The following is a 9,376-nucleotide window of genomic DNA, read 5'->3' as shown; positions in this document are numbered from 1 at the left end:
GAGGACTAAGGTGCGCCTGACCCAAGCCATGGTGTTTTCAATAACCTCATATGGATGCGAAAGCTGGACAGTGAATAAGGAAGACCATAGAAGAAGTGATGCCTTTGAGTTGTGGTGTTGGAGGAGAATACTGAAAGTGCGTGGACTGCCAAAAGAACCAATAGATCTATTTTGGAAGAGTGCTCCTTGGAGGCCAAGATGGCTAAGCTTCGTCTCTCATACTTTGGACACTTTGTCAGGAGAGAACAGTTGCTGGAGAAGGATGTCATGCTGGGTAAGATGGAGGGTCAGAGAAAAAGAGGAAGACCCCCAACGAGATGAATCAGTCAGGTGACATTATTGATGGCATCAAGTGTGACAGCGGTAGTGAGGTTGGCTCAGGATCAGACATTGTTTCGTTCTGCTGTGCATGGGGTCGCTATGAGTCGGTTCTGACTCGATGGCACCTGACAACAACAACAACATGCGGAGCCCTGGTGGCACTGTGGTTAACAGCTGCTATCTCAACAGTTGATCCTTGGAGAAAGATGCAGCTGTTTGCTTCTGGAATGCTTTACGCCCTCAGAAATACTATGAAGCAGTTCTACTTTGTCCTAGAGGGTCAGAGTTGGAATTGACTTAAGGACAGTGGTGGTGGGTGGTGGTTATGTGCTGAGGAGTTGGTTATGACTCATATTGCTCTTACAGGTTTTCCGAGGCTGTAACTCGTTACAGGAGCAGACAGACTTATTTTTCTCTTGTGGAACCGCTGGTAGTTTCAAACTGCTGACCTTGAAATTAGCAGCCCAATTCAGTAACCACTAAGCTACCAGAGCCCTGGGCATTGCTGTTTTGTTGTTAAATACCGTGGAGTCAGTTCCTGTCAATCTTTACGGGAGCAGAACGCCTCATCTTCCTCCTGCAGAACCGCTGGTAGTTTCGAATTGCTGACCTTGTTGAGGTCAGCCTGACTCATAACCACTACGCTACCAGAGCGCCTTTTTGAGGGCATTAAGTTGGGTTTTTTGTTTTGTTTATGATTACACCGGGCTCACCTGGATAATCTAAGATACTGTTCCTATTTTTAAGGTCGGTTGATTAGCAACCTTTAGTCCATCTGTGGCACCTGATGTAACATAGTCACAGGTTCCTGGGATTAAGATATGGACATCTTTGAGAAAGGTCATTATTTTGGCCTGCTACTTCAAGTCAATCCAACTCATATCAACCCTATAGGATCTGTAGAACTGACCTTTAGTGTTCCCAAGGCTGTAAATCTTTATGTAATCTGACACTAGCCTTAAGTCACCTGAAGGTTTAATAGGTTTGAGGAAACACTTCCAAGGTGACTCATTGAATTGGTACTGGAATGCCTCAATTCCCCTCATGTGGAGCTGCTTGCATGTCCTTAAGACATGGCAACTGATTTCCGTAAGGAGTTCTGATAGCATAGTGGGTACGAGTTGGGCTGCTAACCTCAGGGTCAGCAGTTCAAAACTACCAGCGATTCCACGGGAGAAAGATGAGGCTTTTGGCTCCCGCAAAGATTTACAGCCTCAGAAATCCTAAAAGGGTCACGATGAGTTAGAAAGGACTCCACAGCACATAACCACCATCACTGATTCCCATTAGAGTAAGTGGTCCAAAAGAACAAAGCAGAGTAGCAATATCTTTAGGGTCAAGCTTTGGAAGCCCCTTACCAATATTTCCATCTTCTGTAAGCCACACAGACCAATTCTGATACAATGTGGGAAGAGACTACGTTGTTGTTAGGTGTTGTTGAGTCGGTTCCAACTCATAGCGACAGTATATACAACAAAAGGAAACATTCATCTCCTGGTCCTGTGTCATCCTCAAAATTGCTGTTAAGTTTGAGCCCACTGTTGCTAGTACTATGTCAATTCATCTTGTTGTGTATCTTCTTTGTCAGTAGCCGTCCACTTTACCAAGCATGATGTCCTTGTCCTGGGACTGGTCCCTCTTGATAGTATGTCCAAAGTACAAGAACCAAAGTTTCACCAGCCTCACTTCTAAGGAGCATTCTGGCTGTACTTCTTCCAAGACAGATTTGTTTGTTCTTCTACCTTTAATATTCTTCTCTAATACCAGAATTAAAATTAATTTATTCTTCTACAGTCTTCTTTACTGTCCAGCTTTCACATGCACATGAGTGATTGAAAATACCATGACTTGGATCAGGCACACTTTAGACCTCAAAGTGATATCTTTGCTTTTTAAAGAGGTCTTTTGCAGCAGATTGATTGCTGCTTCCACGAGCATTGATTGTAGATCCAAGCAAACTAAAATCTTTGTCAATTTCAATTTTTTCTTTATTTACCATGATGTTATTTATTGATCCAGTTGTGAAGATTTTCAGAAGACACTATATTGCTGTTGTTAAGTGCCATCAAGTTGTTTCTGACTTATAATGACCCTATGTGAGGTTTTCAAGGAGCAACTGGTGGGTTCAAACTGCTGATGTTGTGGTTCCCAGTCCAGTGCTGATCCTACAGCACCACATCAGGAGTCCGTAAACACAAGATGAGGCTAATTAGGGCCATCTTGGAGGCAGGCTGCCATAGTGCCACATCACTCAAATGAAATCTTTCCTAACCATTTCTGTGGCCCCAATCCTGTGTGCTTTCTCTCTACTTTCTTCTGACTCATACTAGCCTTTATCTCACTAGTTAAGTTTACAAGTCAGTTTCCCTTTCCCTCATTCTGATCTCATTGAGGTTAGAGGTTATGCTTTACTTAGTTCTGAATTCCTAGCATCCAGCACAGTGTGGTTGATTTGGATCTCATTATGGAAAGATGTCTGAGGACCAGAATTTGGAAGTAGCAAACTCTACTCTTTTAAGACAGTCTTGCTGAATCTGGTTGACTCTTTATTTGAATTTGAAGACCAGTCAGAGAGAATCTTGATCTAGTAAATCCTTAGAGAAATAAGATCTTCTCACGGAAAAATACTAGCAATGAGAGAGCTGGGGACTATGCATAATATATCTTTTCATGCTCTCTTGCCTTGAATAAAATGGAAACTTTATAATCATGCTGAATATCTGCAGTCTTTTTATCTGTCTATTTGCATATGTTGACTACTCTTTCTAAACAATTGTTCTTGATCTTTCAGCATTTGATGACAGTGACAATTAATAGATAAAAGATGATTAAGTTTGTCTTGTCTAGCCCCTCTACTCTTTCTCTCTAAACATCTTTCTGCACTCCAGAGACTGTTGACAATTCCTTCAAATGCAGGACCTATTTCACTCCCTAAAACTTCAGTTTCCAGCTACTCTGTCTTTTCTCCTACTTGGATAGCAGGTTTAGGGACTTAAGTTTTCTCGATGAATACCCATAGTATATTTTCCTATGAAACTTTTCCAAACTGAGTACTAACTAGACTCTCTAGAGAATTTTGTGTTTGTGAAAACTGTTACAGCATCTTATGTTAGTGAAAATGGTTTCAAATTGGATAGCTTGAATACTTAATAGAAACCAAAGAGACTTTTGGGTAATATGTGAATTGAAAGGAAAGAATCTGCCAGCTTCTGGCCAAAAGGTGACCCTTTTAAAGACATATTTGTTAGTTGTGAGTGACAGAGGTTACAGAGCTAGCCAGGACCATTTCTAAAGTGTTAAGCTGACCTTAGGTAACAAGGTCATGAGGTCGGAAGGGGTCAGGATTGGTGGAGAAGAGCTCTTTGCCTTTTGTGGAAAGCTTTTAAAAGGCTTCAGCTTTCTGTTCCCCCCTCTCTTCTTTCTGGTCTCACCCTGGCTGACTGTTTTCTAAAAGGCACCATGATTTGAAAACTGATTCATTGGCTGTTTTTCTGTCTGACCTCTCCAGCCTAGGGGCACATGGAGAACCAGATGCTGTGGTTCAAGCCTCTTCCCTTTTTCCAGGGTGGTCAAAACCAGTAAGACGAGATGGGGAATCTCCTTATCCCTCTTGCTATCTTTAAGAATTGTTTAATGAAAATAAGACTTTAAATTCTTGGCATATTTTCCCCTTTAACTTCTCTGTGTTTATGAATGTTTGAATCCATGCCTTTGATAATCTTGAGCAAGTCATTCAACCTTTTTGAGGTTCAATCTTTACTCATCAATGAAACTAGAAAGTTGGATTACACAACGTATTTTGCTTCTTATTTTAGTAGATTAGATGTCCAAAATACTATGCTTTTTTTTGGTCCTAATCACTAAGGAATTAAACATAAACCAAGTTCTGTTTTCTATGATCTCTGCATCCCTTAGAAATGAAGATCTAGGAATGAAGACACTGGATTACTCTTGTTGCAAACTATTCTCTGTGTATCATTGCATTTGATTTAGAAGGTGGAGCAAGATAATTTGGGCACCTACCACCAAGTCCTAACCACTTGATTCTAGCTCTAAACTACTCAAGAAATAATACAAGTGTTTAAGATCTTGCACATGGTATATGTTCTGCATATGGTTGTATTTTGGTGTCTCTGGCATCTAATTTGTATATTACTCACGTAAGCTTCATCATTTAATAACAGAGCTTTTGAAAAATGAGCGCTTATTACAAGGACTTCTTTTTTCCTTCTGAATATTTTAAAGCCCATTTGGACAGCCATCTTTTAAACAGAGAAAATCAGTGGTTTGCTCGCGTGTACTTTAATTGACTCTGGGACATTACCTCCTCATTAACCTTTCCACATCAGTTTGAAAAGGAAAGCAGCAAGACCTCACCAGGAATCCTCTTTACCTTTGCATTTCCTCTCTTTGAAAGTCTGCTGGAATCTGGTTCTGGCTTTTGAATTTTGTTCAGACTTCCAGTAGCAATGATCTCAGTTCCCTCAAACCACAGTTGCCTACTATTTGGGGTGACCCCACAGAGACAGCTCCAATGGTGGGGGTCCAGAGTAGTACCCCCCACCTCCACCCTGTGGTGTTTGCCTGTTGAGAACTCGGAGCAGGCATGCTGGCAGTTCTGGCTGCCAGATGCTCATCTAGTTCCTTCCGCCTTCATTTTAGGAGAAAATAATCAGGGGAAGAGGAAATGATTGTGTTAATGATCGTGGCCCCACAAAACCTAGTATATATGCTAGAGAAAGAGAGTATGGGAAAGGAGAGATCAAGGGAGGTCCCTGAGCACCTGGTTGAGAAATTTGGATTTGTTTTAATTGCTTCAATTCATTGAATTCTGTATGAGTAAAATTCTGTAACTTGAGCAATAGAGATAGATGCCTAAGCTCCACTAGAGATGTAGGATGTGAGTTCACCATATAGGGGAAGAAGAAAAATCCATACAGAAGGTAAGTAAAACCATTTAGTGGGCATAGAAGCAACCATCTAGGGGAATCAAGAGCAGGATGAGAGTTATTCTGATGGGAAAGTATTGTGTATGAGGAGGCATTTTAATCTATTCATGAAGAATTTTAACAACTTTCAGGCAGAGGAAAGGGAAAATGGCTTGAATAGAACCCTAGAGGAAAAAACCTTGAATAAAACCTAGCTAGCAAATGGTGAAAGTCAGACAGATAGGAATCAGTGAGTACATTCTTGAACAACTAAATTTTAGGTTATAAATCATATTTTGAAACAGAGATGTGAAATTATAATAGTTGGAGGCAGAGCAAGAAAAATATTTAAGGACAAAATCACTTTGGGACTTGCTTTAAAATTATTTTTTGTTAAGAAGATAATATATAGATGTGACAAAAATCATTTTCGATAATACAAGTACATCTTGTAAGTTTTAATGGTTATACGTTGTTGTTATGTATTATCAAGTCAGTTCTGACTCATAACGACCCTGTATGGGGTTTCCAAGCAGCATCTGGTGGGTTTGAACTGCTGACCTTGTGGTTGGAAGTTCAGTGTTTATCCTACAGCACCAGACCAGAACACTTTTATTAGGATTAGAGTTGTTGTTATATGCTGTGGAGTTGGCTCCAACTCATAGCGACCCTGTACAGGGTTTCTAAGGCTGTAAATCTTTACGGGAGTAGAAAGCCTCATCTTTCTCCCACGGAACAGTGGATAGTTTCAAACTGCTGACCTTAAGGTTCGCAGACCAATTTGTAACAACTACACTACCAGAGCTCCTTTAGGATTACAGTAGAGATTAGAAAATGGAAACTAATATTTCTGTATGGGATAATATTTTTTTTTGGATTATTATAATCTGAATTATAAGGATAAAGAATATAATTTATGTAAGAATGTCTTTAAATGGCCATTTCTATAATTATGGTTATGATGTTTGTTGCTATTGTTATAATTGTGAGAAACTTGATTAATCTTAAATAGCAAGACTTGAAAGTGATTGACTATATACAATAAGAGACACAAAAAGCTGGAGGCAGGGAAGACACTGGGAGGAGTTAAGGGCCACAAGAGGTAAATAGTGACATATACACAATCCTGAAATAACAATGGAATGTATATGGAAGGGAGAATGTGAGTATACCTGCGATTATATATAGGTTTCATAGAGGATATTTGTACATGTATGCTACTCAGAAACTATATGGGATCACTATGAGTCAGAATGTGAAAGCTGGACAGTGAATAAGGAAGACCGTAGAAGAATTAATGCCTTTGAGTTGTGGTGTTGGAGGAGAATACTAAAAGTGCCATGGACTGCCAAAAGAACCAATAGATCTATATTGGAAGAAGTGCAGCCAGAGTGCTCCTTGGAGGCCAGGATGGCTAAGCTTCATCTCTCATACTTTGGACATATTGTCAGGAGAGAACAATCGCTGGAGAAGGATGTCATGCTGGGTAAGATGGAGGGTCAGAGAAAAAGAGGAAGACCCCCAACGAGATGGATCAGCCAGGTGGCATCACTGATGGCGTCAAGTGTGACAGCGGTAGTGAGTTTGGCCCAGGATCGGACATTGTTTTGTTCTGCTGTGCATGGGGTCGCTATGAGTCGGTTCCAACTCGATGGCACCTGACAACAACATGAGTCAGAAATGACTCAACAGCACTTAACAACAATAACATTTGAACATGTATATTTACTTATGCTGTAATATATCCATGAATGTGGTGGAACATGCAGGAGGCAAAGTTATAGAAACTTCTTAGACTTAACCAAACACTTTGTGTGAATGAGTCATGGGACCTGGGGCTCAGAACCATGGTCTCAGGGGATACCAAGGTCAACTGGTATAACATAGTCCACAAGACCATGTTTCTCATACTACTTTGGTGAGTAGCCACTGGGGTCTTAAAACTCATGAGTGGCCATCTAAATTTCAACTATTGGTTTCTCCTTTCTGCAAGAAGTGAAGAAAATTGAAGACACATGGTCTTCAAATAATAGTCCAAATAGTCCAGTGGCCTAATGGACCACATGAACAGTGGTCTCTATGACCCTGAGACCAAAAGAACTAGATGGTGTCCAGCTGCCACTACCACCTGCTCTGAAAGGGATGACATTAGACGGTCTTGGATAGAGTGGGAGAAAAATGTGGACCAAAACTCAAAATCATAAAAAAAAGACCAGGATTACTGGTTGATCAAGTTGGGCTGTTAACCTCAGGGTCAGCAGTTCAAAACTTGGGAGAAAGATGAGGCTTTCTGCTCCTGTAAAGATTCACAGCCTCGGAAACCCTATACAGGGTCGCTATGAGTCAGAACCAACTCCACAGCACACCACCACCACCACCACCAATGGAGTCCTAGTGTGGCACTGTGGGTTAATGCACTGGACTGTAATGTCAGTTTGAACTGTAAGGTTGGCATTTCAAGCTCACCAGCTGCTCCTCAGAAACCCTATATAGAGTTACTATGAGTCAGAACCAACTCCATGGCACACGACCACCACAGCACCACCATTGGTTGAATAGAAATCCTTATCTCCATTCTTGTGCTCTAAACTCAGCGGACTTCAACAGCCTTGGCTTTTGTTTCCCTATCAACGTCCTACCCACTCTTCCACTCACTGACTCACTGCCGTTGAGTCGATTCCAGCTCATAGTGACCCCATTTTGCTGTTTTTGTTAAGTGCCATCTTATCAGTTCCAACCCATAGCGACCCTGTGTAGGGTTTCCAAGGAGCAGCTGGTGAGCTTGAACCACCAACCTTGCAGTTTAAACGACTTTGCAGCTTGATGCATTAGCCCACAGCACCACACCAGGAGTCCCGATAGGACAGAGGAAAACTGTTCCCTAGCATTTCTTAGACCGCAAATCTTGACAGGCGCAGATAGCATCATTTTTCTTCTGTATCTATCCTCAACAGCACTTACAACAACAACATTTGAACATGCCCTGGCCAAATGTCGCCCCCTTTCTAAAGGCTTTTCCCTCCCAGCAGCCAGACAGCATGGTTCCTCTCTACTCTTCTGCAGGCTGCTGGGATTTTGATCATGCACATACTTGTGCAATGGATTAGCCTCGCCCTGGGGAAACCACCTTCGTGATCATGGAATCACTCCTGCCAGGTAAGTATGATCATGCACATACTTGTGTGTCTGTCTCTCCCACTGGACACTTTGGCGTGCCTTGCACATAGTGGGTGCCCAAGAAGTATTAGTTGAAATAGAATGTGGCAGATGATGATCTTTAAAGATAGATTTGCTACATTTTTTTTTTTCCTTTGGGTACTAAAATATACTTTTTTAAACTTTTTTTCATTGTAAATATATAGGTAAAAAAGCACTCACATTTAAATAATCTTTACATGTACAGTTTAGTAATATGAAATATGTTCATTATGTTCATCAACCATCACTATTTCCATTTTTCTATCACCCTCAACAGAGGCACAGTGTCCCCTAACACAAGTTTTATGTAGGTGTAGGGATAATCCAAAACTCCAGATGTATGTTGTTGTTGTTAAGTGCCATTGAATTGGTTCCAATTCATAGCGACCCTGTATAGAGTTTCTGAGGAGCGGCTGGTGAGTTTGAACTACTGACTTTGAGATTCAAATCCACCTTGTGGTACAGTGCTTATCCCATAGTACACCAGGACTCCCCAGATGTACAGCAAAGTAAATTCCTGTAAGTCCAATGACTTTCTTTCAGATAACAGAAACTTAGTCAGTTAGGGGTCCTTTCTGCTGTCTCTTAGGGTTGACTAGAGAACTAGAGGACTCACATAGAGACATCTTGTACTCAGTCTTCAATCTACACAGCTCATTGCTCAGTTGTCTTCTCTTCCACTTCTCTGTGCCTCTTGGGCCTAGGAGAACTACATCTACCACCCAGCTACTCAACAACAACAAAGTCACTTTGGGCTCTTTTGCCTTCTGGGCTCTGCCTGAGGACCCTGGCATGAGTGTCCTCTGCTCTCTATGGTTTCTGTTGTCATTCTTCTGACCAAGTCAGAAGAGGCACAGGTGTCCTTTCTCAGGAATCTTTCTGCTGATGAATTCGTCTCTGACTCCCTTCCCAGCCCAGACTTCCCTCCT

The sequence above is a fragment of the Chrysochloris asiatica genome, unplaced genomic scaffold, assembly GCF_000296735.1.
Source record: "Chrysochloris asiatica unplaced genomic scaffold, ChrAsi1.0 scaffold00004, whole genome shotgun sequence".
Lineage (NCBI taxonomy): Eukaryota > Metazoa > Chordata > Mammalia > Afrosoricida > Chrysochloridae > Chrysochloris > Chrysochloris asiatica.
Note: the sequence above shows the minus strand (reverse complement) of the source record.